At 46.1% G+C, this 27,414-nt stretch overlaps 1 pseudogene; it reads right to left on the bottom strand.

Annotated features, from left to right (window-relative positions):
• Positions 1 to 5,139: 5,139 nt before the first annotated feature.
• On the bottom strand, positions 5,140 to 26,026 carry LOC142451510 (bifunctional phosphoribosylaminoimidazole carboxylase/phosphoribosylaminoimidazole succinocarboxamide synthetase pseudogene; annotated as a pseudogene).
• Positions 26,027 to 27,414: the final 1,388 nt, after the last annotated feature.

Below are 27,414 nucleotides of genomic sequence, written 5' to 3'. Positions count from 1 at the left end.
ACTATCATCCCCAGCAGCCATTAACTGCACTTGGCACCTGAGCTGGACAGGAAATCTCAGCATTCCATTACTCTGTCCTCAGCGGGGATGAGACAGCCAATCCCGATGTGTGCTTCTTCGTCCAGTTCTGCTATTAGCTGACCAGAGCTCCACGGACCCCAGCCCCTCGATGCTAAGTCAGATCTCAAGTTGAGAGCATATTGTCCTTCAGTCTGTCAAATAAGCAGACGCCAGCTGCAATTTGGGGAAGTCCACACCACCCCTCCTTCTGACCATTACTCCTTTCAGCTTAAGTCACTGGAATGACTCACCGAACTTGCAGAAGGTACTGTACCGATGAGTACAATTTTACTAAAAGCACACAAATGAAGAGACACGCAGGATGAAGCCAAAGAGGGTTCCCAGCGTGAGACTTCCCAAGGAGTTTCCAGTACACATCCATGCTTTTTACTCAGCAGGAAACCCACAGGAATCCCAGACTGTCTATGGGTTTCAGTATTTCATCAGGACAGATTGGCTCAGCCCCCACACCCCTAATGTCAACTGACGCCATACCACATGGTGGTCTGGCCAGTCTCCTTCTACTAGTCCAAGCCCCCATGTGTGGTCTAAAGGTAAATTTCCAGGATTTAGAGTTAGCTCTCAGGAACTAAGGACAAAGACCACGTCAAGGTCAAGTGATTCTTTAGATCAGTGGTTCTCAACCTTCCCAATGCTGCGACCCTCTAATACAGTTCCTCATGTTGTGGTGACCCCCAACCATAAAATTATTTTCATTGCTACTTCATAACAGTAATTTTTCAAATGTTATGAATCAGGCGAGCCCCCGTGAAAGGATTGTTTGACCCCAAAGTGGTTGTGACCCACAGGTTGAGAACCGCTGCTTTAGATTGTAGCATCCTTACAGAAAATCAATTGGGCATAGTTGTATGGAGTTTACAGATGAACTTTCCTAATCTTTTGGTCGCTATATCTGTCCATCTACCAATACCACATTGTTTTGATTACTCTCGCCCTGGAATCAGGATGCGTGAGTTCTTCTATTTTGTTCTATTTCTAAAGTGTTCTGGTTATTTTGGACCCCAGAAATTTCAGATGAATTTGAAGATCAGGTTTTTCCTTTCTCTGGATTGGGAGTGAGGGGAAGAAATATTGATAGGGATTGTGTTGAATCTGTGGGTGGCTTTGGGTAGTATTAACATAGCAAAATTAATCTCTCCATTCATGAACACAATATATCGTTCCATTTATTTAGATCTCCTTTCATTTTGCTCAGCAATCATTTGTAGGTTTCAATATACATGTCTTTCGTCTCTTTGTTAAAGTTATCCTTGGATGTTTTATTGACCCCTGGACTCTTATCTCAAACGGGCCCTTTCCTTGTTCTCCACTGCAGCTCTTTCAAACCCTCTCCAGTCCCTTCAAACCCCACTTCATCTAGCCTCAGCCTGAGTTACCCTCTCCTTATTCACAGAGAGTAGAAGACCCGAAGATGGGCATTCCCTCAACTTTGTCATTCTCCCTACAAATTTCAACATCACTCACATCTTCCCCGGCGAGAGACAGACCTCTCTCCTGACTGTGATCCGAATCCCACTCGTGCCTCCTCACTGAGCACAGAACATTGTCTCAGCCTTTTCTCTTCATCCCTGTCTTCTTCACCAATTCCTTCCATTACCATCGAAAGACACTCTGTGCTCCTGCCATGGAAACCCGCTCTGCTCGGAGAGTCTGTCTCACCTCCAATTCATTCCCACCCATGTCTTTTGGCTTCTGCCATTTCCCAGAAGCTTCTCCTATCTGCCCTAGAAGCACCTTAAACTCAAAATACTCAGACTCCATCTCATCATTTCTACTCCAGTGTGCTCCTCCTCCAGTGCTCCCGATCTCCGTGAAGGATAACTGGACCTGAGTCACAAACCTGGGGTCATTCTGCCCTCCTCCAGCTCCGTCAGTCCCCACAGACAACCAACTGCCAAGTCCTCTTAAGGCCCCTCTTTAATCGCCCTGAAACCCCTAATTATGATGCTGCTACACACCAGGCATTTCACTCTGCAAGTTCCTGGCATGTGATTCGTCCATGCAGTCAAGCGTTTATTCCACACGTATTTCTAGGAGAGCCCACCTTGTGCAGTATTGACCTAGACCCTTTTGTCTTTTTGACCCAAGCAATAGTCCACCTCGTACTTGATGTCCCTCAGCCGAGTCCCAAGAATCGATCTGAACTTCGTCCTTGAACTCTGCCTCCCCTCGAAGCTGCCTGAGTTTGGCTCCTCCCCCTTTCCAGGTCTGCCTTCCACGCTCTCATCCTGCACACCAGTGGGATCAGACCATTGTCAGTGGGATGACTGTGAGGAGTCAAGGTGGTTATGAGAGTTCGGTGTTGGCAGGGGTGTGCACGGGCAACCATCTGAGTTGGAGTTGGCAGGGGCGTGGCTCTATGACAACTTCCTGTTCTGGCTGCTGTTCTTAGGTGCTCTCCGCTGGTTCGGCTTCACCACGACCCGAGGGACAACAGAGCAAAACCCTGGACCGCCCTCACAGTTCTTGCTACGTTTGAACACATCAATCCGTCGCGTTTCCACCGATCCTCGGCCTAATACGGTGTCCTTCTCCGAGGACTGGTCCCTCTTGATCGCATGCCCAAAGCACAGGAGGCGGAGTCTCACCATCCTGGCTTCTAAAGCACAGCCTGGAGCCGCACCTCGGACCTCACTAACGACCACAATCACTGCTGTGTGAGAGACACAAAGGAATCTGTGCTATTGCTGATCTTCTTCAAGAGTCTGCCCCAGGGGAGACGGGCGAATCCGCCCCCAGATGACGAGCACAGGAAGACTTCCTCAGCAATTACCTGACAGGGTCCACGGACATGGATAATGCTACGCTTCCTGGCACCAAGAAGCTCAACAAAGGAACAACAAGGGATCTAAAATCGATGGCGAGGAGGGTGTAGAATGCCTGGCGAGGTTTGATCAATTGCAACGTAGCCAAGAGGAATTTCTGAGAGCCAAATGAAGGGCGAACATGATAGTGGGTTAGGAGGAAAGTAAAAGGAAATAGAGGAAAGAACTAAGAGGCAAAATCTATATAAAGAGGTGTAAATATAGGCATGTAGATATGTAAATATACTAATAATTAAGGATAGGGGTATTGATCTAGTTAAATATATTTATATGTTAAAGTATTAAGGTAGCAGATGGACTTTGGGTCTCTACTCAAGCCTAACCTCAATACAAGAACACTTTGTTTTAATAACCTGGCATTGTGTGATACTCACCTTTCGACATGATGGCTGAAGACCAAATGGGTGCATAAACAAATGTGGTTAAGAAAGTTGATGGTGCCCAGCTATTTCGAGAGATAGCATCTGGGGTCTTAAAGGTTTGAAACTAAATAAGTAGCCATCTAGCAGGGAAGCAACAAAGCCCACATGGAAGAAGCACACCAGCCTGTGCAATCACGAGGTGTCAACAGGATCAGGCATCAGAACAAACACAAACAATTACATCGCTGTGAAGGAGAGGGGTCAGAGTGGAGCTCCAAAGCCCATCTGTAGACAGTTGAACATTCCTCACAACAGGGTCGCAAGGAAGGGACGATTCACCAGGATGCACTATGGCACTGAGGAAACACACAACACTCCTCTAATTCTTTGATGGTTCCTCCCCCCACTATCATGACCCAAGTCACACCACACATACCCAGCTAGACTGGGGTACAGATAAGAGCTCTCAACACACGGAATCCAGGACAGATAAATCCCTCAGAAACTATAATGAGAGTGCTGATGCCCTGAGGTGTAACATCAAGACCATATTTTCCAACTGCTCCCTCCTCCTACTTTTGCATCCCAATCCCCAGTACTTATCAGTGCTTCTTGATTTCATGTTTGGTCACTTTCAGACTAAAGGTCTTGCTAGACTTCCTTAACTTCTTCATCACCAGCTTTTGTGTTTAGTGCATAAAATTGGGTACTAGTTGCATTGACTGATTTCCTTGAATGAGGATGGAGATAATCCTATTGCAGACAGCACTGTCCTTCAGGAGATGGCCTTTTGGGTGGTGGCTGTGAGGCCATTCCCCTGCACGGTTTCATTCCCCACGTAGTACGTCCCACGGCTCTCTGAGTCAAAGAGCACACACCAGCTCATTGCAGCTCGCCGATACCTGGAGTGGTGGTTTCATTGTTTACAACTTTCAGCTTTCCTAGATTCATACTTGGTACATTCCAGGTTCCAATTACTAATCGACATTTGCCGCTCGTTCTTCGCCCTTTGAGTTGGGCCCCATCAGCGGGTGAAGGTCCCATAGGCTGGACTCCATCTGCATCCTACTCAGAGAAGGCCGCTCTTCCTCAGTCGTATGCCCAGTACCTTCCGACCTGAGGGGATCATCTGGCACACTCTCTGACCATGTTCTGAATCTTGTCATGAGGCTTTCAGTATCTGACAGTGTTTTGCTTCTGTCCATCAGCGTTTCAGCGGCTAATTCCTCTGAGGTGGACAGCCTAGTCCTTCTTGGTAGTCTCTTCTAAGGCTGGAAGCTCTGCTGAAACTGCTCACCTTGGGTGACCCTGTTGGCATTTGAAATACTGTTGACATCGCTTCCAGCAACACACGAGACACCACAGTAGGACAGACTCACAGACAAACGGAGTGTGGGCAACTTGGTACAGGCACAATCATACCCAAGCTTCACTCTGCTCCGTTTTTTCCCCCTTCGTCCTCTTCCCTGCTTTGTTCTCCTGTGCCCTCCCCACCCCCGAGATGCCCACCTCACCCACGCAGCACATAGACACATAATAACACTACCAAAGGAGCAGACATCTCTACCGACAAGGCAGTTTTATTTTTCACTTATTTTAGTTTCTTCACTTTTTGTACCGTATTTTATTATATTATTGTTATTATTTTTTTCTTGTTCTCTCTGTTTTATTCCAGTGTTGTCTTCCAGTGCTACCCTAACTTCTGAGAATTCACACCTCCACCCACCGCACCCCACCCCCAGGCCAAAACAGTCAGACCTGTAGATTCTAGCACAGCCACCCAAACAAGGACTTCCTTCCTGGACACTCCACCCACACCCCACTTTGAGGGCACAGACACGCCCACCTTCATGCTGTCCTAGCAACAAACTTCAGCGTCTACACCCAAACCACACCCAAGGTCTCTTTTGCCCCTCCTTGTCGCTGAACCTGCACACTTCGCCTCTTTCTGCGCTCTCTCTTCCATCTTTCTGTGCTCTCTCTTCCATCTGGATACGCAGTGTGACCGGCAGCACTGGTCCTGAACCATGGCCCCTACCTGCTATCAGCACAAAGACGGAATGGCTGCCATGCCCTTCGTACTCGGCTTTAATCCTCACTTTCGTCTGGGCTCTTACAGGCAGCTGAGCCTTGAAGTTCACATGGAATGCCAACATTTTCCCAAGCCGCCTCAGTTTCTCACAGTGATGGAGGCAGAGGTTGGAGCCATCGGTTCTACAACCTTGCACTGATTTTGTGATTTCAGAAGCAGCTCTCCTCTTTCTGCAGCCCACTCAAAATTTTTCTTGACTTTCAGAAGTTACCTCGTTGAGGTTCTGATATGACTGATTGTCCTGCTGTTGGCTTTCCTCCCCTGGTGGCCAGAGTCTCCAGGAATCATCAGGAATCGTCATCAATAACATCAGCCAGAAAATTCTTTTGGTGGTTACATCAACAGCAAGTTCAATCTCCATGTCAACCAATGGACACACCTGGAACAACCAGATTTCTCCAGTATTTCCAAAATGGCCTGTGTGACATGAATCATGCTATCCATTTCAGTTTGGCCGATCTCAAATTTAGCAAAGCAAAATTTCGCCGCAATTAGCGGTTCCTCAGACCACGGTGGGTCGTTATTGAAAAACATACCCACTTTGGGTGGGTCAAAGTTGTAGTCTTCCTTGATGCCAGGGTTCCTTTTGGAAAAAGAACAAGTTGCTGCTTTTCTACACATACACTCAAAGGGAATCATCCCACCCTGGGGAACAAGGAAAGCTGTCTCCCCCATGTTTTGGTGAAAGCAGTTTTGATGCCTGCTTACTGTAACAACTGATCATTTTATTGGAAATCACAGCTTTGCCTTCCACATGATCCTTTCTAGCTGCATTCCCTGCTGTGATCTGGTCCCTGCACTGCAGAGGAACTTCCCTGGATTCTTCACCAGCTCATAAACTTCTTTTGTTTTCCCCTCAAAAAGTTCTGGACCAATGAGCAGCACCTCAGAGGTCACCAAGATCTTGAGCAGGTTGGGGGCTGTGACCCCACTAAGTAGAGAAGCTGGAATCTTCTTGGTTCTGGGCTAATGAATAGTCTTAGCAGTTGAGCCTTGGGACAGCCTCAGAGAAGGATTGGCTCTTCCCATTTCTCGACCTCCTGGCCTGCACCCTGAACAGATAGCCTTAATAAACATGTACGCACCCAATGAAAGAATTTCAAACTACATCAATCAAGTTCTCACAGGTATAAATAGCTTGACAGTTGAGGGCAGCATGGCATAACCAAGGGGCTACACCAGAAGCCCAGCAGAATGAACTGTGCCCTGCCTCAAAGGTGCCTGCACCCTTGGACTGAGGACTGGGGTACTTGGGTGGGAGAGGAAGCAGAGAATGTATGTCCCAGACCTATGGAGGTGGCAGTCATTGGACCTTGGTGGGTGTCCAAGGGAAAAGGATGCAGAATCACCATACATTAATACCCCTCCTCAGTGACTTGACAGGTTTTGATCTATTGGGCAGGGATATGAACTTGGAAGAATGGATCCAGGAAGTTTCCCCCATCATCAATGCCCATGCTTCGGGTAAACAGAGCTCAGTCGAATGGGATCGAACTGTGTGGAGCAACAACTCAAGGGATGGGGCTCGTGGTGGAGCTGTGCCTGCATAGACTCCTGACACCAACAGGGTCCAGAGTGCTGGGTCACTGGAATACTTGATGATGTGTCCAGTGTAATCACCTTATCCCCCAGGGGGACGATTGACAATGTTTTACTTTTCTGTTTCTATGGGATTTTGTTTCCCTGCCTTTAGTTTGTTTGCTTTTGTTTGTGTGTTTTGTTGTCTGCTAGTTGGTTTGTTGCTGTTGTTGGGGTCGTTGGTCGTATGGGGTTTTGATTCTGTCATAATACAACTGCCAAAGTCAACCGGAGTCCATGCATATCTCAGGGAAAAACGGATGGATGCTGAGCTCCCACTGAACTCTAGCCCCAATCCAAGAACAGTTAGTTCTGATAACATGGCCCTCCCTGGTACTCTCCTTCATGAAATGATCACTGAAGATTAGGTGCTACAGCAAAGTGTGGTGAAGAATGTATATGGTGCCTGGCTAGCAATCAGAATAGTGTCCAGGGTCTTAAAGGCTTGTATTCAACCAAGCAGTCATCTAAACAAGGAGTCAACTAAGTCCACATGGAAGAAGCACACCAGCTTGTGCGATCCAAAGATGACAATAACAAAATTCAAATATGACAACGGGAAAAGTACCAGAGCCTAGATAGCAAACAACCAATTTGTCGATGGCTATGGAGGACAGTGGGAGCCCAAAATTGATCTGCAGAGTGTCTATTCAGATTAAGAGTCTCCAACAGCTTTAGTATTGGATAGAGATCATTGTAATCATGATTATACTGGATTGAACATGATACTGGATCAGGTAGGGGTGGAATTTGGTAAATAGGGAGGGTGAGGATCTTGGGGGAGCAAACCATGAATGCAAGAGGGTGTTATTACCAATTCGTTTTAAAAGCAATTTAACCATTAAAAAAAAAGGAAAAGAAAATGTTCTAAATAGTTGGACAATAATAGTAGGTGACTTCAAGACACCACTTTCGAGGAAAGACCGATCATCAGCAAAGAAACTGAATGAAGAAACTGAAGAGCACAATCGACCAGCCGACCTCCTAGACATATAAAGAACAGGCCACTAAGCAGCACCACAGCATACATGCTTCTCTAGGACACACAGCACGTGCTCTAGAATAGTGCACATGCTATGTCACACAGCAAACCTCAACAAATAAAAACATTGAGATCCTACCAGCTCCTTTCTCAGATCACAAGGCTATAGAACTGGAAATCAATAATAGAATAAGAACATAAAGATTTTATGAGTTCAAATAAATGACAGCCACCATCATATTTTGATAATTTAGAAGAGTCTTTATCCGGTTACCACCAGACTGGGAGAATCTAAAAGCAGCAATTCTTTGATTGCAGTCCAGAGTACACATTTCGGTCCACCTTTAAAGGCAAAACTTCATTTATCACCTGTCTAGGATTCAAGCAAGCATGGACAGAGGCAGAAAGCAACATTAATGGATTAATTGTAACTTCAACAAGAGTAAGCATGCATTATAAGGCACATTCCTTATCATAACAGAAACAATATTAAAATTGATTGTAACATCCTGATTACCATAATAAGATGATCATAACAGAAACAATACTAAAATTAATTATATCATCCTGGTTATCATGACAAGATTAACTACACCATTCAGATTACAACATCAAAAGGAACCATATTGGAAAATAATCAAAACAAATGATATATTGAAAAATAGTCAAAACTGATTGTGGTGTCAGGAACCTGGGGACATGGGAGTACATTCTAAAATTAATCACCAGCAGAGACTTTCCCATAAGTGGAGGGAAAACAGGTAGGTCAACTAGTATTCAACTTTCCAAGATGGGAAGAAGGAACGGGCAAGTCATTTAGCAGCTTCCAAAAGTGGAGTTCCTTTTGCTAGTCTGCTTCAAAGACAAACACATGGAGACTGAGCAACAGCCTACTTAAAAACGACTGGGTAATAGGCCCAATAAGGGATGAAAAATTTAAATTCCTTGGATTAAACTAAAATGATAACATATATCAAGATTTGGGGACACAATAAAAAGTTATCCGAGGGCAATTTATAGCAATCAATGCACACATGAAAAAGAGGCAGAATCCAAAATCAATACCTTAGCACATCTTCAACAACTAGAACAAGGGAAACAACACAAACCATCCACCATCGGAAGCAAAGAAATCCTACAAATTTGAACAGAAGTAAACAAACTGGAAAATAGAAAAAACAATAGAAAATGTCAACCAGACACGAAGTTGATCTTTTTAAAGGATTAACAAAATCAACAAACCTCCCACAAACTTAACAAAGTTAAGCAAAAAGATGTAAATATCTGTGGTTAGAGTTGAAAAGAGGGAGAGCAAACATCCAAATGAAATGAAAATAATAATAACACAGCACTACGAAAGACTGTACTCCAACAAGTTTGATAATCTAGAAGAAATGGAGAAATACCTGTAAACACACCATCAACCCAAGTCGGCACAGGTGGATGTAGATAGCCTGAACAGACCCATAACAAAGGAAGAAACAGGCAGGAGTCCCCACAAAATTTCCAGCCAGGAACAGATGACTTCCCAGGTGAATTCTCCCAAGAATTCAGGGAAAATCTGTCACCATTCTACACAAACTATTCCACGTCATAGAGAGGAGCAGCCAACTCATTCGATGAAGCAAGAGTAAGCCTCCTGATATCAAAACCCAGCAAAGACCCTACAAAGACAGAGAGCTACAGAGCCATGCCCCTCAGGAACATAGTTGCAAAAATTCTCAGCAACATTCTGGCCGATAGAATCCAACAACACATAAAAAAAAACTCATAATGACCAAGTGGAATTCATACCACGGATGCAAGCATGTTTCACCATTTGAAACCAATCGAGGTAATCCAACACATAAGCACCACGAAGAATGAGAACCACATAATCTTAGCAATCAATGCAAAAGAGGTATTTGACAATACCCAACACCCATTCTGATTTAAAAAAAAAACTCAATAAAATGAGAATAGAAGGGAAATTCCTCCGGGGAGGAGACAAGCCAGTCAGGGTGCTGTGTAACAACAATGAAACATACAGCTTTCCTCTAGTTCTTGAATGCTTTCTCCCCCCACTATCATGATCCCAATTCTACCTTACAAATCCAGCTAGACCTGAGGGTGTACACTAGTACAGATAGGAATTGGAAACACAGGGAATCCAGGACTGATAAACTTCTCAGGACCAGTGGTGAGAGTGGCGATACCAGGAGAATAAGGGTAAGGTGCGAGGAAAAGGGGGAACTAATCACAATGATCTACATTTAACCCCCTCCCTGGGGGACGGTCAGCAGAAAAGTGGGTGAAGGGAGACACCTGTTGCTATGGGCTCATCCCCCGCCCGTTTCTATCTCCATGGGCTTGTTTATCCTGCCTCTCTTAAATAGGTAGACTCCAAAAGAAAAAAGAGAGAAAAAATTAGAAAAAATCAAGTAGGACCAAATGGGCGGGGGGCTGGGGGTGGGGGTGAACCCATAGCAACAGACACAGGGGAATAGCAAGGGATCTAAAATCAACATGAGGAGGGTGTAGCATTCCTGGTTGTGTTGGCCCAATTGAAACATATCCGAGAGGAATTACTGAGAGGTGAGAAATGGGTAAGCATGATGGTGGGGCAGGAGAAAAGAAGAAAGAAGAACAGAGTAAAAAATACATATATAGGCATAAATATAGATATGTATACATGTAAATATATAATGACTGGTGTACTCGTTCGTGTGTGTGTGTGTGTGTGTGTGTGTGTGTAAATATAGCAAGGAAACAGATAGACTTTGGACCTCAACTTAAATCTCATCTCAGTCCAAGAACGGTTTGTTCTGACAATGTGGCGCTGGATGGTGCTCACCTTCCCTACACTATCACTGAATACAGAATGGGTGCATAAGCAAATGTGGTGAAGAAAGCTGATGGTGCCTGGCTATTGAAAGATATGTGCCCAAAAAAAAAGGAAAGAAAGAAAACGAAAGTAATATATAGCATCTGGGGTCTTAAAGGCTTGTAGTTAAACAAGCAGCTATGTAGCAGGGAAACAACAAAGCCCACACCAGCCTGTGTGATCATGACATGTCTACAGGAATAGGAATCAGGAATTCAAAAACAAGCAATAAAATTGACACGAAGGAATGTGGACAAAGTGGAGACCCAAAACTGACCTGTAAAATAATTGGACAGTCTCTCTCAGAAGGGCCACCAGAAGGAATGATATTTCTAGGAGCGGTATAGCACTGATGAAGTACATAACTATCCTATAGATCTGTAATTTCCCTCCCCCTTACTGTTATGGACTTTGTTTTACCTCATTATTCTTGTCAGACCTGCATAGGTCCATTTGTGCAATTAAGATCGCTTGGTGCATGAAAGCCAAGATAGATAACCCTCCAGAAACAGTAATGGGAGCAATGATTCCCGGGGGTACAGGAAGAGAGGGTGGGAAGGAGGGAAAGGGGGAACTGATAGCAATGAGGACAATACCACTTGAGGGGGACGAACAACAGAAGTACAGGTGAAAGGATACATTGACAGATGTAAGATAGCCAAAAATAACAATAATATATAATATATTTAAGGCTGCTGGGGGGTAGGGCAGGGGAGTGAGGGGATAAAGATGAGCTAATATCAAGGAGTTCAAAACGAAAGAACATATTATGAAACTGATGCTGGCAGCAATTATACAAATACATTTGATCAAATTGAAGTATGCATTGTTACAATATCTGTGAGTTCCCAATAAAATGATTAATTTAAAAAAAGAAAAACAATACCATTACAACAGCCACACAAAAGAATTAAATACCTGGGAATAAACCTAACCAAAGAATCAAAAGACCTATACAAAGAAAAGTACAGACCAAGAAACCAAAAGAGACCTACACAAATGGAAGAATATCCAAGTTCATGAACAGGACAACTTAATATTGTGAAGATGTCAATACTGCCTAAAGCAATCTACAAATTCAACCCAAATCCCAAGGTCATTCTTCAAAGAGATGAAAAACTAATGACCAACTTCATATGAAGAGGGAAGAGGGCCAGGATAAGCAAAGAAGTTCTTAAAGAATAACAAATTAGGAGGCCTTGCACATGACCTCAAAACCTGCTACACAGGCACAGTAATCAAAACAGCCTGGCACTGCTACAATGGATACATAAACCAATGGAACAGGACATAAAATCCTGAAATAAGAGCATCCATTTACAGGTGGCTGGTTTTCAACAAAGGACCCAAAAGCATTAAATAGGAAAGAGACACCCTCTTCAACCAATGCTACTAGAAAAATTGGATCTCCATCTGCTAAAGACTGAATCAGTACCCACACCTCGCCCTAGGCACAAAAACAAAATCAAGATGAATTAGAGACCTAAGTGTAAAGGCCAGAGTTTTAAGGATCATCAATCAGAAAATTGGGACAAACTTAAGGGCCCTGCTGCAGGGCATGCACGTACTACCAAATATAATAAGAGAAGTACACACGGTGGAAGACAAAATAGATGACAGACATCTATTAAAAAGAGCAAAATTAGAGCCCACGGATTGGGAAAAAGGTTTAGCAATGAAACAACAGGCAAGGGACTAATTACTAAAATCTATAAAATTCTGCAACACCTCAGTGGGGGGAAAAAACAATCCAATTAAAGGTGGGCAAAAGACATGAATAGATCATTCACAGAGGACAGCCCCTGGAGGGCTAACAAACACTGAGAAACTGCTCACAGTCACTAGCCATCCAGGAGATGCAAATCGAAACAATGATGAGATAGCACCTCACAGCCACAATGATAGCCCAATTTTGAAGGGGAAAAAAGAATAACAAAAGTTGGAGAGGGTTCAGACAGATTATAACTTATAAATATGTACAACCATTGTAGAAAGTCAGATGGTGCTACCTAAATAACTGCGAGTAGAAATGCCATACAGCACAGCAATGCCTTTCCTGCACATACACCCCCAAAGAAATGAGATAGAACCCGAGCAGATGTACACTCGCCTATGTGCATCGCAGCACAGTTCTCAGTCACAAGAAGGTGGAAACAGCCCAAATGCCCATCGGTGGAAGGATGGATAAAGAAACTATGGTACATACCCACAATGGAATACTATGTATCCCCCAAAAAAAGAGCAACGAAGCACCTCATGTCAAGGGTAGTCTGAGAAACCAAGATGCTGAGTGAAGTCAGTCCGTCACAAAAGGGCAAATCTTGTACGAGTCCATACGAGTACACCCAGGCCAGGGCAGGCATCTAGTCTCAGATCACAAATCCTCTAGTCTGCTCTCAACGAGATAGGGAGCCTGCCTAGTGCCCACGAACCTCCTACCACCTCCTTTACATGTACATCTTTTTTTTATATGTACAGCTTAGAAACCACTTTGACTAAGGAGACCTCACCTCAGCTGGGGTCCATTAGTTCAAGATGGGGAAAGAGGGAGAAGACCATCTGCTGCCATGGAACATTGTTCTAAGGTCACCCCAAATCAGCAGACATCCTACAAGTGATGTAGAAACTTACTGGACACACAAGTCAAGATGTGGGGAGAGATGGCGATTACCATATATACTCGAGTATGAGCCGACCTGAAATATTCCAAATAAAACGTTTGACCATTTCTGGCCAGCTTATACTCGAGTACATAGGTACATTTCTGTTGGTGGGGTAAACTGGGAGGAGCAACTTCCCATTGGGCAAAATGCTTAACCATACTTACATCGGGCCCAAGGGGAAAATACACACGGTACTATGGTCTGAATTAGACACATTTAAGCTAGTTGCTATCCAGCCCTTGATGACATAAGCCATGTTAGACTTTGGGGACTGTCCTTTTGAGGGGCACACACACACACATCCTTCGTAAGTCACACCAGACGGAGTCTATGAGGAAACCCCACGAAGTGAACTGGGCTTCACCTCAAACTCACCTGGAGCAGTTTTTAAGTAACCAACAAACTTGCCTGAACTTAAGATGGAAAGTCTGTAGTGTCAGGAGAAGGTGACTACTATCCCAAAGTTATGGAATTAGCAGTCTTGGACTTGGTTCAGATCTCTTGCTTTGAAGGTGCCCGCTAAATGGTGGCCCGGGACTACTGTATATTACTATTTCCATGCCCATCTTGCTTTATTATGCCATGTATTAACCGGGTGGGCATGGTCCTGCCTTTGTGAGTGAGTGTTATTGAAAGCTTTACCCTGGTGTTTGTGTGGTGTCCAGTCACTTAAGAGTTTAGCCTGAACAAGATAACGAGTCGTTCATTGTGGTCTGAAGTTAGCCTATGCCTGTATCATTTCCTTTTCTCAGCAGTGTTTTCAATTCTATACCATTGTTCAAATTAACGATACTATCAATAGAATTACCTTATGTCCCAGAGGAATGATATATAATGGTCTCGATCATAAAATGATGCCCCTAAAATGAAGCAGACACATACAGAAATCATAGCTTATATGAATGGGTTTGGCGTTTGCACTTAATTCTAGCCCCAACCTAGGAACCGTTAGTTCTTGTGATAGAAGCCTGCTTGATGCTCACGCTCATGAAGAGGTCGCTGATGAAATGGGCGCTGTAGCAAAGTGTGATGAAGAAGCTAGCTGATGCCCTGCTTTCAGAAAGAATCACTTCTGGGGTCTCAAAGGCTACTTAAAGGCAAGCAGTCATGTCAGTGAGGTGTCAGCTAGGTGCACATGGAAGAAGCACACCAGCCTGTGTGATTCAAGGATGCTGAGCAATGAAGCAGAAATCCAAAGAAGGGAATGGTGTCAGAGCTGAAGTTGTGAACACCTGGTTTGCAGAAAGCTGTAGATGACAGTGGGAGCCCAAACTCCATTTGCAGGGTCCCCACATGGACGAAGCCTTGGGAGAAGCTCTCTGACCATAGTCAGAGAACATTGCAAGTCGATTATGTATTTGGGTTAAAATGTGATACCTTTTTTAAAAAGTAATACCTTATTTGATCTCCCTTTTGATCCATTTTAAAGTTGTTTCGATGTTTAATATTTTCTGCGTTTTATTGCGGTTTTTCTATGTGTTGTTCATTCTTGTTGGGTTTTATTTGTTTGCTTCTTATTGGTGTTTCAGAAGCTTTTCCGTATGTGAAATCCAGGCTAGGTGGATCTCTAAACACAGTAACTACATTGATAATTGCTTGTGGCATGACGGGGGGGGATGGGGAAAAATAGGGCTCAAACACCAATGAGGACTGGGAGAAAATGTTCTCAAGTTCATGGTGGTGATGATTGCAGAGCCTTCCCAATGTGCTGAACGATTAAGTTATGCGATATGTGATGTACATACCAGTAAAACTTCCCAAAAATAAACACCAATAAATCCTTTATCCAGGAAAAAAAAAGTTATATTCTCAAATTCTGACAAGATGGCAAACTAGGCAGACATGCTACACAGAGCCTCTGTAACAAAGACATGAGCTATATCAAGAAACCACTAAAAATAGAACAGAAACCAAACGTGACCAATGGTTCCCGTGGGCGAAGGAGGGAGAGTTGTCGCTTGGGGGGGCGTTGGGTTCACGTTCACGGTGGTGGAACCGTTTGGAGAGGGATATCAGTCCTGGTTGTACAACACGCAGAGTATCATCCACGGCACTGAATTATACATGTAGGAAATGTTGAACCGGAGCATGTTTTGTTGTGTAGATTTTTGCCAAGTTAAAAAATAATAATTACATAAAATCCAGAGAGCATGACCCCTCCCCCCCAAAAAAACATAAAACAAAGACACGAGGGACCAAATGAGAGGATTCGGATGAAAATCCTGCCACGCTGAGGCTCAGAGGAAAGGATACAGAAGCAGACTGCGCACCAACTAGGAGAAGAAAAAGCGGTGAGAGAGGAGACAGGCAGGTGAATTATCGGTCAGCCGCCTACGGTGCGGTCAACTTGAACTTTTGCAAGCAGCGGTCCATCAAGACAATGGCCTGGCATATCGGTGACCAGCAAAAAGAAAGGCGGGATCCTTCCTTGGTTCTCACTCATCCCTGGTGATCGGGAAAAGAACCGGCCCCATTTTCACCCAGCCAGCAACCCCTGCCCTGCACAGCCCCCTGATTTGCCTGAGGTCAGAGCGGTGCCTAGGAACATGTGATCCTGCTCCCTCATCAGACCAACAGAACACTCAGTGCCACGTCCCTGGCCACCCCTGGGTGCTCGGGAACTCCTTCTTCCAACGCCTTCCCTGCCCCTAGCCATCCAGAGGCCCTTTCCTCAGCCGCCATCTAAGTCTGACCCCGGAGAACATTCAGGCTGGCAGGAACTCAATCTAGGACGGACCATCCCTCACCCCAACCCCCTGATCTCCGTGGCTGGCAGAGGGTGCCAACCCATACCCGATGCCCTGTCCCCCACAGCTTTCTCCACTATGGGTCCTGCCCCTGTCCCAGGTCTCTCCTGTCTTTTATGCTTTTTTTAAATTTTCCTTTCCTTCCATTGTTTTTAATTCTCCTTTTCTCTGCTTTCTCTGGCTGGTCTTCTTCCTCTTTCTTTCCCCTCCTCAGTGTTACCTTTTGGTTTCCTTTCCTTTCTTTCATTGTGGTCATTAAATTATTTGCTGCTGTTTTCCTGTGTTCACCCACTGGCATTTCTTTCTTGCTTTTTGCTGTTGTTTATTTTCTCTCTTTTAAAACAATTTTCTTTTTTCACCAATCGTTTCATTAGTTCCATTCTTATTTTTCTCTCTCCCCTTTTCCCTTATCCCACTCCATAGGAAGCAGTCACACACAGGCCAGCCACACCACCCTCAACTGTGCTGTGCTGCACGGACGGAAAACTGCACGCACACTCGAGAGAGGCGGTGGGTGTCTAAGCGCATGCCCGCGTGCCATCACTAACTCAGTGCAAACAGAATCTCACAAAGCCTTTGAGACAGCAGACATTTACAGTTCACGCTAACCCGGTCAGGGTGGGCTGTTCGCACAAGCGGCCAAAACAAGTCAACAACCTTTTCTGAGGAGGACATGGCGTCAGAGCTACCCGATGAGGAATGCGAAAGAATGGTCTTTAGACTCTTCGATAGATTGACAGAGATCGAGGAAGGGGAAGATGAAATCAAGGAAGATGAAGAAGAAGAAGAGAGACTGTCGATGAATCCAGGAAAAGAACAAACTGATCAAAGAAACAGAAAACTAGAAACCACACAAAGCAGTCCATAGAAACCCAGAGGATTGATACTGTTTTCAGAAACAGGTGATGCATTGATTGGACAAAGGAGCAGAAGGGAATCAATGGGAGGTCAAACTAGTGAGCTTGAAGACAAAGCTGTCCTTACCCGTCTGCTAGAGTGTGCCAAGGAGACACAAGAACAAATCTGCCTGAAGAAAGCCTATGAGCAATGTGGAAGACCACCAAGAGGGAGCCCTTATTGTGATCAGAATTCCAGAGCAGGAAAGAAAGAGAGAGAGAGAGAGAGAGAGAGAGAGAGAAGAGAGAAAATTATTGGAAGAGAGATTCACTGCAAAACTGATGATCTGCTGTGTGAATTTTCACCCAACCACAATAAAAAGTTTGTTTGTTTGTTTAGGAGTTGTATTCCAGGGAAAATAAATAGAGCGTTATGGCTGTACTTCTTCCAAATAGATTTTTCATTCTTCTGACAGCCCATGATATATTCAAAATTCTTTGCCAACACTACAATTCAACCTCATCAATTCTTTGGTCTTCCTTATTGATTGTCTAGGTTTCGCATGCAGATGAACTGATCGATAAGACTGTCAGGCACTTTCATCCCCAAATTAATTTTTTTAACAACAATATATTTATTTATTATTTTCAGAGGCACATAATCCACACATGATTGAATTCAATAGTTCACTCATATCAAGAAGATTTGTGCAATCATTATAATAATTTTAGAATATTTTCTTCATTCTTGCATATCTTTTATCTGTGTGTCCTAAGACCATTTATTAAAGAGTTGACATTTAACTCCACTGAACTGAGAGACCACTTTTATCAGATATCAATTCCGATTAGTCTGTAAATGTATTTCTACATGTTTTTTTAAACGTTTTATTAGGGGCTCATACAACTCTTATAACCGTCCATACATATACATACATCAATTGTATAAAGTACATCTGTACATTCTTTGCCCTAATCATTTTCTTTTTTTTTCTCCTCTTTTCTTTTTTTACATTTTGTTAGGGACTCATACAACTCTTATCACAATCCATACATATACATACATCAATTGTATAAAGCACATCCATACATTCCCTGCCCCAATCATTCTCAAAGCATTTGCTCTCCACTTAAGCCCTTTGCATCAGGTCCTCTTTTTTTTTCCCTCCCTCCCCACTCCCCCCTCCCTCATGTGACCTTGATAATTTATACATCGTTATTTTGTCATATCTTGTCCTATCTGGAGTCTCCCTTCCCCCCCTTCTCTGCCGTCCCTCTCCCAAGGAGGAGGTCACATGTGGATCCTTGTAATCAGTTCCCCCTTTCCAACTCACTCACCCTCCCCTCTCCCAGCATCGCCCTTCACACCCTTGGTCCTGAAGGTATCATCCACCCTGGATTCCCTGTGCCTCCAGCCCTCATATGTACCAGTGTACAACCTCTGTCCTATCCAGCCCTGCAAGGTAGAATTCGGATCATGGTAGTTGGGGGGAGGAAGCATCCAGGATCTGGGGGAAAGCTGTGTTCTTCATCGGTACTACCTCGCACCCTAATTAACCCATCTCCTCTCCTAAACTCCTCTATGAGGGGATCCCCATTGGCCAACACTTGGGCCTTGGGTCTCCACTCTGCACTTCCCCCTTCATTCAATATGGTATATATGTGTGTGTATATATATATACACATACACACATATATATACACACATATATATACATATACACACATATATCTTTTTTTTTTTTTGCATGATGCCTTATACCTGGTCCCTTTGGCACCTCGTGATCGCACTGGCCGGTGTGCTTCTTCCATGTGGGCTTTTTTGCTTCTGAGCTAGATGGCCGCTTATTCACCTTCAAGCCTTTAAGACCCCAGACACTATCTCTTTTGATAGCCGGGCACCATCAGCTTTCTTCACCACATTTGCTTATGCACCCATTTGTCTTCAGCGATCCTATCATGGAGGTGTGCAGCCAATGATATGATTTTTTGTTCTTTGATGCCTGATAACTGATCCCTTCGGGACCACGCGATCACACAGGCTGGTGTGTTCTTCCATGTGGACTTTGTTGTTTCTGAGCTAGATGGCCCCTTGTTTATCTTCAAGCCTTTAAGACCCCAGTCACTATCTCTTTTGATAGCTGGGCACCATCAGCTTTCTTCACCACATTTACTTGTTCACCCACTTTGGCTCCAGCAGTTGTGGTGGGAGAGTGAGCATCATAGAGTTCCAATTTAATAAAAGAAAGTATTCATGCATTGAGGGAATGCTTGAGTAGAGGCCCAAGGTCCTTCCGCCACCTTAATATTTAACCTATAAATATAGGCACATAGATCTATTTTTCCATCCTCCTATATATATTTGCATGTACATGTCTTTGTCTAGACCTCTATAAATGCCCTTTGACTCCTAGCTCTTTCCTCCATCTCCCTTGACTTTCCTCCTGCCCTACTACCATGCTTTGTCACCACCTGGGCTAGAGTATACCTCTTCTCTAAGCAACCTTATCCTTGATCATTTCCCACCAGGCCTGCCACTCCCCCTCTCTACCATTTTGGGTCCCATGTTGTTCCCTTGTCCCTGTGTTTGTTAACACCACTTCCTTAACCCCCCCTACCCCCCCACCCCAAGTCCCCCTGGAACTGTCGGTCCCGTTGTTTTTCCTCCAGATAGTTCATCCAGCCTGTCCTATTCAGACAGACCTGTGGAGACACTAACATGCACAAAAACAAGACAGAGGAAAACAAAGCAACAGTATACAACCAGATAACAACACAACAAAAACAAACTACTGACAAAGATCCAAACAAAACATTTCACAAGAGAAAAGCTTGTAGTTAGTTCAGGGATCGTTTGCTGGCTCTTGGGAGCATTTTCCAGTCCAGTCTATTGGGGCACCACGCCCTGGCCCCAAAGTCCACTTTCAGCATTCCCTGGGGACCTTACCACTCCATTCCCTTGCTGTTCCACTGCACTCCCCCAGTGATTTGCCTCGGTGTGGTGGGATCAGGTCAGGTGCAATTCCCACACTGTGTCTCCGGTGCTGTCCCCTGAAAATGAATATTTTGAACACTGTGAAGAAATCTTTGGTAGCATTTTTACTCAAAGCAATAAAAATAAATAAATAAATCCTTGACAACTTCAACATCTTCTCCCTTTATCAAGATGCGAGTTATTGGCCTAGGTGTGAGGATTTTGTCTTTCTTTATATTGAGGTGCAATCCTTACTGAAGGCTATAGTGTTTCATTTTCATCAGTAAGTGGCTCGAATCCTCTTCCCTTTCAGCCAGCAAGATTGTGTTCTCTAAATATTTGGAGTGATTAGTGAGTCTTCCTCTGATCCTGATGCCCCATCTTTCCTCGCGGGGTGCAGTTTCTTGGACTATTTGCTCGGCATACAGCCTGAGTAAGGATGATGAAAGGGTAGAACCCTGACACCCCCCTTTCCAGATTTTTAACCACGCAGTACCCCCTAGTTTTTTTCAAAAGACTGCCCTTGGTCTGTGTACAGGTCTCGCCGGAACCCAATTACCCTAAGTGCTCTGGGACTCCTGTTCTTTGCAATGGTATCTATAAATACCCCGAGGGATATTTATTCATTTATGCATCTATAAATATGTATTCAGCACCCGTAATGTTTAGTTACCTGTAGTAAACTAAACCCCGGAAATACATCAGGAAGCAATTCTTTAAAGTTTTCATAAATTTCTCTTTTCTCTCTTGGAACTTACCGTTTAAGAGGGGAGCTACCCATCATATAAAGTCCACAAATGTGACCAAGACAAATGCTCACCCACAATCACACCTAGCGCTCTGCGTGCACGTAACAGAGGGCTTCGGTCCTCCTTGAGAACGTATGCTGAGCTGAGAGCGGAAGGATACATGTGGGAACTAAGAGGGGCTGCATGCGTAAGGTCCTATGGGTGTTGGGGGCTCTGGGCGAAAGCGGAGCCAATACATAGGACAGGAAGAGCAGTGTGTTCAAAGATGGCAGCATTCCGTCTTCTTTGTTTATTGTGTAAAATATGCATGTCTTAGTCATCTAGCACTGCTATCACACAAATACCATACATTTCTTTAACAAACAGAAATTTATTTTTCCATCCTTTAGAAGTTGGAAGTCCAAATTCAGGGTGACGGCTCTCAAGGAAGGTGCTCATCCCTTTGAGCTTCCGTTCCTGAGGATCCTCGTGTGGCGTGGCGTGTCTCTTCCCCATCTCTGTTGGCTATGTGATCTCTTTTATATCGCAAAAGAGATGGACTTGATAGCCAAGTCCACGTGAAAGAAGCACGCCAGCCAGTGTGCTCCAAGGATTGTAAATAGTAAAATCTAAACCCAGAGGAGAGAAGAGTATCAGAGAGTAAATTGTAAACACCTGGTTTGCAGAGTGCTATGAATGATATGGGAACCCAACATGCATTTGCAGGGTCCTTACATGGATTAAATCTCCAGAGAATCCCCTCTGACCCTAATCCAGGGATGTGAAGACCCTATGCATCAGACCGAGAGCCTTGTAAAGTGAGTTTGCACGGCTGTACTTAAACTAAGGCCTAATCTCCCCTTTGATCCATTTAAAATTTATTCCAGTTTTCTAATATTTCCTACGTTTTTTTCCACTGAGGTTTTTCTCTGTCTTCTTTGTAGCTGGGTCCTTTTTTTTTTTTGGGGGGGGGGGGGTCTTTGTTTTGAATGTTTTTCTGTATAAGGTATTCAGGATAGGGAAATCTATAGAGATAGCAACTAGACTAATCATTTCCTAGGGGCATGGAAGGGGAGGCTGGGGGCAGATGGGGATCAACAACGGACGAGTATGATAAAGATGTTCTAACGTTGACCGCAGTGACTGACGAGTGCACTTTTCATAATATGATTGAACTACTGAATTGTATGGTATGCTCATTATAATCTCAATAAAACTTTTTTTTCAAGAGAGATCAAGTTGAGAATGCCCTACATTAATCCTGTCTTATTAACATAACAAAAGACAAGCCATTCCCAAATGGGATTATAACCACAGGCATAAACTTTAGGGTTTACAACAAGTAATTCAATCCATAGCAACTGCCCACATCAAGTTTGTCATTCCAACCACGTCATAGCGTGCAGTTCCGGTGCACTGAGCAAATGCAGACAGCGGCACCACCCAAGGAGCCCTGGGGAGGGGGAGGGGCGGCGACTGGGTGGGGAGGGCTCTTCTCTCTAGAACTAGAAAATGTTTCATCATTCCAAAGGAAGTCGGGGATCCTGGTAGCAGTCAAGAGCCTTTCTTCTCCCCACCCACAACCCGACCCGGGTTCCCAGGCAGCAGCCAGTCTTCATTCTGTTTCCGTGGATCGACCCATTCTGGACGCTTTACAACACATGCTGCTTTGTTTCTCCATTCTTTCACTTAATATGTTTTCTTTCTCTTTTTTTAATCATTTTATTGGGGCTCATACAACTCGTATCACAATCCATCCATCCATTGTGTCAAACACATTTGTACATTCATTGCCCTCATCATTCTCAAAACATTTGCTCTCCACTTAAACCCTTGGCATCAGCTCTTCATTTTCCCCCCTCCCTCTCTGCTCGCCTCTCCCTCATGAACCCTTGATAATTTATAAATTATTATTAGTTTGTCATGTCTTACACTGTCCAACATCTCCCTTCACCCACTTTTCTGTTGTCAGTCCCCCAGGGAGAGGGTTATATGTAGATCCTTGTAATCAGTTCCCCCTTTCCAACCCACCCTCCTGGATCACTATTCTCATCACTGGTCCTGGATTCCCTGTGTTTCCAGTTCCTATCTGTACCAGTGTACATCCTCTGGTCTAGCCAGATTTAAGGTAGAATTGGGATCATGATAGTGGGTGTCTGGGGTGGGGGTGGGGAGGAAGCATTTAGGAACTAGAGCTTATCACAAGGTGCCGAAGGGATCAGTTATCAGGCATTAAAGAACAAAAAAATCATATCATTGTGTGCTCACCTCCCCGATACGATCGCTGAAGACAAATGAGTGCATAAGCAAATTGATGAAAAAAGCTGTTGGTGCCGGGTATCAAAAGATAGAGTGTCAGGGGGTCTTAAAGGGTTGAAGGTAAACAAGCAGCCATCTAGCTCAGAAGCAACAAAGCCCACATGGAAGAAGCACACCAGCCTGTGTGATCACGAGGTGTCGAAGGGATCAGGTATCAGGCATCAAAGAACAAAAATCACATCATTGTGAATGAGAGGGAGTGTGGATTGGAGACCCAAAGCCCATCTGTAGGCAACTGGACATCCCATTACAGAAGGGTCTCGGGGAGGAGACGAGCCAGTCAGGGTGCAGGGTAACAATGATAAAACACTTAATATGTTTTCAAAATTCCCCCACGCTGTCACATGTAGCATTACTTCAGTCCTTTCACAGCTGAATGCTACTTTAGTGTATAGAGATTGATTGTTTGGATTCTGTTTGTTCGCGTGTGCACGGACAGAAGGACGGACATGTGGGAGTTTCATGTGGGGCGTGGGGTGAACAGTGCTGCTGTGAACATGGCTGAACATGGTTTGGCTAGAACATCCATCTCCGTTTTCTTGGGTCTCCACCGAGGAGTGGAATATGTGCAGTTGAGGGTCATCGAGTCTGGTTACACGTTGAACTGCTAATCACAAGGTCCGTCCAGGTTCAAAACCACCAGCCGCTCCTCAGGAGGAAGATGGGGCTTTCTATTCCCATAAAGAGTGACAGAACCCCCCGGGGGCAGTCCTACCCTGCCAAAGAGGGTCTCTGTGAGTAGGCACCTGGACTCGATGGCAGGGAGTCTGGGTTTTGTGGAGTTTTCCTATGGGACCTTTCTGAGGACCGACACACACCTGTCATCGCAGCGGTTTAAGGTTACCTAAATCCAAGCCGTCATGGTGAGGCCAGGGTGAAGGTAAAAACCGGAGCACACTTTTTTCCCCAATGTTTTTCTTTTTCTCTCTCTTCAACTCCTGGGGCTTAAACTGGCGGATCATGATCTGAAAGGAGCCATCCACTAAACTTCCCATAAACCATTGGCCCCTCCGGGACGAGTATGTCGATCAGCTTTGCCCCTTGATAGAGCTCCGGAGCCCAGGACAGTGCCTGGCACGTGAGTGGTGGTCGGCACGTGAGTGGTGGTCGGATGAATGGTTTCAACAAACTGTTTCGAGTGTCGTGAAACCCCAAGAGAGCAGTGACCCATCCCATCATCTGGAACCAGAAAGAATGTGCCAGCCTTACTGCTGGAAGGAAGGTGGGGGTGTCAAGGGCACAAAGCACTTCCCAGAGCCAGGGGCCCCCAGTCCCTGTGCCTGAGTTCTGCCCAGGTACTTGACACAGAGTCCACTAAAGCTCCAGAGAGCCCGAGTGGCTTGGTATCCTCAAGTGGTAGGACCGGATCACGCACGCACGCACGTGCACACACGCACACACACACACACACCACCCCTGCCCCGCTGGACTGTCAGGCCTGGATCCCTTGAAGGGGTCGGTGGCTTCTCCACCCCAAGGCCAACATGTCTCCCTGAGCAGGTCTCAAGGCTTAGTCAGCCCCAGGGGTACCCGAGGGTCCTCAGAAGAGCCCCAGAATCTGTGTAGGCCTCCCTCTCCTCCCCTCCCCTTCCCTCTCAAGTAGGGGCAGGACGGTGGAGGATGGCAGCAGAGCGTGAAAATTCGAGACCGATATTGAATTGCAGCAAAATGAGCAGGGGATTAGATGCCCCACCTGGACTCAACCCCAGGGAATACCAGGGCCTGGGCTGGCCCTCATGAGAAGCTGGCAGGCCCAGTACCAGGCGGAACCATGGCCGGATGAGCAGGGCCAATGAAGTGGGGAGGGTGGTGGCCCATCAGCACTTCATGGGCCCGCCACCTTCAGCCTGGGCATGTGCACTACAGAGCTCACTTCTGGCTTCTGAGGGAAAGGGTGGGGTGTCATCGCCATGCTGAGACCTCCTCCCACGATTCTGCCCTCATGACTGTGGTGGGTGGGACAGGAACATACGCTGGAGCTCAAGGGTCTGGTGGGCAGACTGCCCGAGGGGGCGGGAGTCTCCTCGGGCAGATCGTTGAGGGCAGCCTCCTTGGAAGAGCTTGAAGGGTGTGGTGCTGGGTTGGAATCCAGGAAGACCTGGGTTTGAGTTCTGGCGTGAGCACTTCCTAACTGTTTGACCTTGGGCACACATTAGTTCCTTCATTCATCAAACATCTTTTGAGCATCTACTCCGTGCCAATCATGTGTTAAGTGCTGCGACCCAGAAGTGAATTAAGTACAGTTCCCATCCTTGAGCTTTCCGTGAAGAGGCGTGGCACCATTCAGCTGGGACGGCATGACCCACGCCACAGGGCAGGTGGAACAGGGTGCCACGGGGTGGGGGCCAACTTCATATCCTTGAACCTCCACTTCCGTAGTCCATAAGATGGGGTTTGGACCCACTTCCTTCCCTACCCAGCTGTGATGACCAGGTGAACAGGTCTGAACCTGGTTCCAAGGCTGACATGAAGAACCTGGGCTGGGGGAGACCAAGCTGGGTGGGAGGCAGAGGCAAAGGCAGAGAGCCTTGGTGGGGAGGAGAGGGGTCCTGACGGGGTCAGCACACTGAGAATGGGCCCTGCCCCCCCCCGGGTGGGGGTTGTGGACACTGCTGACCCTGGGGTGCAGGACGAGTCAGGGTGTGGCGCCGTTGCAGCTGCCCTGAGTCGAGAGTCAAACAGGTTTGGGTGACCTATGCAAAGTCATGGACACGACCAACCCTGATAGCCGGTTCCCTCCTCACCTCTGGTAATGACCCTGGCACAGCCTGGACCTGGCATTCGCTGCTCCTCTCTCCCCAGCAGGGTGGAGACACCCACTGCCTGGGTCAGCTGAGTGGACGCCCGGGATGAGTGGCCTGGCCGCTGGCCCCGCCAGTTGTGATGAGGGTTGGGAGCTGGGTCGGAGAGGCCGCCAGCGCTCTGGAGAGACGCTGTAACAAGTGGGCCTGCCCGCAGCTTCCTCCTCCGAGTCATCTCGCCCATGCCCCCACTCCTGCTAGTGCCCACAATGGCTCCCAGGTGCCACCTATTTGCCTGCCTGCCACATGGCCTTACATGTACCACAGAGCTGTACACAGCTGACCCTGTTAGCCCGCCTAACCCTCCCTGGCCAGAAACTCCTGCCGCTGCTTCCCCAGGGTTGGCTCGGCTTCTGCTTGGACCTTCCATGCCACTGGGATGGTACTTTTTCACAAGATCACCAGCCCCAGGCCCCGCTGCCCGGCCTCGCACATGAGCATTGACTAAGGTGGCCAAGCTGGCAAATGTGCACTGACGCACGCCCGCTTACACGAACTCCCTCTCTCTGCCCAACCTCTCACCAGCCTCCTTCCCTCCCACATCAGGAGAGGGCTGCCAGGTCCCTGAGGACTGCCCTGTGGCACATGCAGGGCCCAGGTAGGCTTGTGGGGACAGGAACCGGAACTTGCTCACCATTCGCTTCTTAAGCACACCTGGAGAGAGGTAGATCCACCGTGCCAGGCCCTGCGTTGGGCCCATGGTGGGCAGGGGGGAGCACGTCCTGGCATGGTCCCTGCCTCTAGGGGCCCACAGTCCTGAGGAGAAGGCACAAACAACGAAACAGCTCATTTCACAATGCTGAGGCCAAACAAGCCATGCAGAGTATGGTCAGGGAAGTGAGTGTTCAGGGGACCTCACGAAGCCCCCACCCATGAGAGAGCCCTTATAACCGGGAATCTACAGCCCTGAGCGCACTGGCCTTCAAGCTGTGAGTGGCTATGGTTGTGTCCAGAATTCGTTTCCGTGAAACAGAGCAGAATTTAAAACATCGTAGTAGGCAACAGCGTTTTGTGAGATGTCCGTTTGCATTACATCTGTTTTCCAGCCACTCACCTATCTGTCTACCTGCCTGTCTTCTTACCTCCCGACGGATCAATCCGTCTCTCTAGGTCTCCATCTGTGAGAGACAATGGTTATGAGTTCAGACAAAAAATGAATTTCGTACTGCGGGTCTCAATCACAAGGGTTTCCAAGTCAAGGGTTTTAGAAAGGGTTAAACAAACAAACAGACCTCCGTCAAATAGATGCTGACTCATAGCCACTCTAAGGGACAGGACAGAGCTGCCCCTGTGAGTTTCTGAGACTGGGTCTCTTTACAGAGTAGAAATACCATCTTTCTCCTACAGAGCGGCTAGTGACTTTGAACTGCCAACCATGTGGATAGCAGCCGAATGTGTAACCACTATGTCACCAGGGCTCCTCAAGAACAGGTTACCAGGAGGAAAGGGTGGCCACCCATACTCAGCCAAGGTAGCAGTAGGTCTCCAGGCCCAGAGACAAAGAAGCTGAAGGAGACCCTAACAAGCCCAAGGTCCAGCCTTGTCCTAGGGGCCCTAGAGAGA

The sequence above is a fragment of the Tenrec ecaudatus genome, chromosome 6, assembly GCF_050624435.1.
Source record: "Tenrec ecaudatus isolate mTenEca1 chromosome 6, mTenEca1.hap1, whole genome shotgun sequence".
NCBI classification, from domain to species: domain Eukaryota; kingdom Metazoa; phylum Chordata; class Mammalia; order Afrosoricida; family Tenrecidae; genus Tenrec; species Tenrec ecaudatus.
The sequence above is the reverse complement of the archived record's forward strand: the minus strand, read 5'-3'. Positions and strand labels throughout refer to the sequence as shown.